Source organism: Hyposmocoma kahamanoa, unplaced genomic scaffold (assembly GCF_003589595.1).
Source record: "Hyposmocoma kahamanoa isolate Upper Pololo Valley unplaced genomic scaffold, ASM358959v1 64, whole genome shotgun sequence".
NCBI classification, from domain to species: Eukaryota; Metazoa; Arthropoda; class Insecta; order Lepidoptera; family Cosmopterigidae; genus Hyposmocoma; species Hyposmocoma kahamanoa.
Window position 1 is genome coordinate 21,849,002 of NW_020653852.1, and position 4,549 is coordinate 21,853,550.

The following is a 4,549-nucleotide window of genomic DNA, read 5'->3' on the forward strand; positions in this document are numbered from 1 at the left end:
TCAGGGAATAATTCTGCAAGCAGGGAATTCCACTCTATTTAGTTTGCCACGTGAATGTGGGATAAAAACACTTCCTGGGAATCCTTGGAAGATCCATAACATAAAGGTGGAACTCCAGCAAAGTGTATTAACTGGTCCAAGTTATGTTACCGCAAACCCCCTTTTTTATGATTATCAAGTGACGGGACGAACGAAGAAGAAGAAGACGGGAAGACTTTGTCAAGGAAGTACTTCACCAAGCCTATTTCTGCCGCCCAACAATAATCTGATAAGATATCTACATTATTCACGTAATTTAAAAACAAACTAAACGAAATGTCGATATGCTTCAGTCTTTTTTATTTTTCTCGAATTTTGCACTGTTTTACCTACATAATTTACGAGCACAAAATGGTAGAATTGAATATTTTTCCCATAGACTTAACATGGTGCCAGCTGCGGCAGCTAAAGTATCACTAACTCAGCATTTGCTAGAAAATGCAATACGTTCCACATTTTTAGTTAGAACCATTTAGAACCCATAGAGCATAACTAATGGGAATAAACCAGGCGGAATAATATAGGTGGTAGTAAAATATTATAATTTTCTTTGTATGCACTTTATTTGTAGCTATTTACCAAAACCAACTGGGTCAGATATATTAAGAGTGTATATTATGGTTTTTTGATTTAATTTTTGTTTAATTTTTTTTTCTTTTCTACCATATTTACTGGAGGTGTAGGTTTGCTGACCAGGGTATCCTAGTTTAGTCTCCAGCTGTTATGAAACGGAACGTATGAACGGAATGCATATTGAATAATTCGTCGGTTTATTGCAGGAAGTCATTAACTGCCATATAAATTATATGGTGACTTCTTGCAATAAGCTGACAAATATTGTTGTTTAGCGAACGCCATATTATTCTAAGGAACGACCTCTCTCTTAAGTAATATTTGTACAAATATTAATAAGTTATTATACATTGATAATAAACCACCGGAAGGGCCTCAACAACCATCTTTTATTTATATCATACACCAGGCACAACAAATTAATTAAATTGTACAAAAGGGACATTTCAACTTATGCCTCAGCATGACGGCCGTAGTGACAGTGCGCCTATTTGTTGTAATTAAATTTGTTGCCTCATTCAAATAATCATTAAAGAAATTTTTATTATTTACTCAGGTGTCCAACAGGGGTGCGGTTCGTAGTACATAACAACAAATGACACATATTTTGTCGATATAACACTCAACAGATATGATTAATTTATGGTACACGGACATTTGACATATTCTAGCATTATATAAAGGTCATTAGGTATAATAGACGATAGATATAACAACTTTCAATCTAGTATACCGATGACATAATGTTCATTTTATATAAACACTTCACCATTGCACCTAAATACCACTGGAATTATATTTATAATACATTATTATATAATTGCTCAGTGATGTTATATCTGACATTTTCGAATTTGGTTGCATTTGCTAGTTGATTCCACCCCCTCTTCTGGGTTTACGTTAGGTTAGTATATGACAAAGCTGCACGAGCCGAGCGAGCGCAACGAGCGTGCTGCGGCAGCGGCCGGCGACTGCCAGAACCGAATTTGTTGGCATTTGCTAGTTGATTCGAAATTGTGGGTATAGGTTAGAGTAGCATATGTGATTAGATATTCAGCTAAAAGTTTTAGTGAAGTATTTTATTACACAAAAAGCAATTAAAATATTTTGCGATTGCACATTTAATGAAATAAAAAAATATCTTATCAACATAGTACAGGGCGCTTCACCTATCCGTAAAACGAAATATTGTATATATATTTAATTTTATTTAATACATTATACTATTAGTACTTATACCAGTTGTTCATTAAGTCACCTAATCATAATGTTTGTTATGCCGAAGGTTTATATACACATAGAAATTTTGCCCTTTGTTGTTATACCTTTTGTTAATTATATATAGTGAGTGATTATATCCTAAGAAATTATATCAAATGTTTTTATACTAAGTGAAAATAGATTATGTGTTGTTATATCTTCCATTACACACCCGTCTAACAGCACTGGCAGTCGTGTTGTGCCTTCTTGCCATTTTACTACCGACATTAATATCCCAACTACAAATACATGAGAACACAATACACGCACAATCAGTTTTGGTTTTATTACATCCCACGTAGTCTACACCAGTGTTGGTATTTAATTTATTAAATAATAGTTAAAATTTAATTGTTCTGGCAATTAAAGATTGACAATTAATTAATTGTCAATTACGAAACAGCAATTAACGATTGATCAATTGTTAGTTGCGAGAACCGCGACTAACAATTGATCAATCGTTAATCGCGTGTATCTACAATTAACAATTAATCAATTTTCAATCTTTTCGATTTTTTTGATTAACAATTAACAATTAAAACTGACAATTATGATAAATTTATAGGGCATATGGGGGTGGGCTAGAGGGTGGGTTAGGGGGTAGGTTAGGGGTGGGTTAGGGGGTGGGTTAGGATTTGGGTTGGGGGTTAGGGTTTGGGTTGAGGGGGTTAAGATTTGGGTTGGGAGGGTTAGGGTTTGGGTTGGGGGGGGGTAGGGGGGGGTTAGGGGGGGGGGGTTGGGGGGGGGGTTAGGGTTTGCAATTAAAATCAATTGCAATTAAATCAATTGCGACGTTTCGTAAGTGATTTAATTGCAATTGATTTCAATTGAATTGATTTTTTAATCTGATTGAATTTCTGATTAAAATTTAATTGATTAACGCCCAACACTGGTCTACACGTACATTTTTACTTTTTTTTATTTTGGTTTGCATTTAATTCTGATTTACACATAGTTAAATTTATTGTATTTTTTATTTTTTTATTTGCTTAGACGAAGCGACATCATCCTTGATAATTATTCGGCTTCACTGAAAACCAGTGTAACGATGTATTCTCACACTTCTTGTTACAAAAAGCTGAGTGGAAACCATTTTAGTAACATTTAAATTATTTTATTTTATTTTATCCTAAGGTTACCAAATAAACTACTTTTCTTTCTTTTTTTCTAATCCAGAAGAAAAAAGAAGAAACACGTAGTGTTGTTTGAATAAAGAATATCAACTTTCTAGATTTTTTTATAAATCATGGCAACCCTACACCAACATTAAGTAAAGACCGGTTAAATAACGATACAAAATGAAAATTTTCATAACACAATCACACAGTAATTGAAAATTTATAGATAGCCCTTTTTATGTCGTTAATATTTAAAACGACATAAACTACCCTATACAATTTATTTTAACTGTATAAAGTAACTTTCAAAGTTTATCCAATATATATTACAATCTAAGTGTATTACATAATCAAAGATGCTAAATAACTAGCTTCTTTTCGGACGGTTGCTACTACGAAACGCTCCCGGTTTGATATCGATATAAAGTTTGACTGAAGGTTGTGATTTGAAAGATGTATTTTCGGAAACCCTTCTCCAAAATGCCAAATCACATTTAGTGACAAAGTTTCAATACGTCGTTCGCAACGAAAACGTGTCGAAGTTCAGCTGAAGTTCGACAGTGTTGCCTACTATGACCGTCTTTTCAATCGACGTTAGCCCTAAGCGTTAGCCTGATTCCGTGACCATAGACAATGTTAAAAAGCTGAATAAACTATGAAGTATAAGGGTGCTGTTTATGTTACATACACATAAAACTCATCAACTTATGTCTCAGGGTGCCAGAAGCAGTGGCAGTGCCCCTCAGATGTCTAAAAGCTCTAAATGGCACTGCAACTGCTATGCGTGTCACTTACCACCACGCGTACTACTTCATCCCGCCACTTGCCATCAAAAAACAAAACAAAAACGACACAGTTCACATAATTGCCGCCAATATGAAGCATAGAATATGTGACAAGCGGTGAAAGGATTTGTCAATCGGCATAAGGTTATTGACCAAGACACGTGGGGACGTCAATAGCGGGCTTTAGAGTAGTTAGACACGGTGACGTTTAGCAGCGACGCAAACGCGCGATTGCGTCGCTGCTAATATGAAAGATATAACAACAAATAATCTATTTTCATTAAGAATAACAACATTTGATATAATTTCTAAGGATATAATCACTCACTGTACTACATAATCAACAAAAGCTACAACAACAAAAGGCATAATTTCAATGTGTACAATAAACATTCAGCATAACAAACATTAGATATAATGACACACACTTGCGATTTATAGGCGATTGTATCGATGCAAACGTGCGACTGCATTGATACAATCGTTTATGTTAAGAGGGAGCAGAGGAAAAATTCCTAATCTTTGATTTGATTTTAGAGGGGTATATCCACTTTAAAGTAAAAAATAAAATATTGTATGAGTAACTACACGATATATTCAAGCGTAGACACTAATCAGAAACATAAAACAATAAAGTTTCCTCGATAAATAAAAATCACGAAATGACCTCTAATTTTCACATTTTTTCGATTCATCCTCGAAATGCTACAGGTTATTAGGACAAAAATTAGATAATTAATTATATTTATGCATGATCGAGAACTGTCACTACGG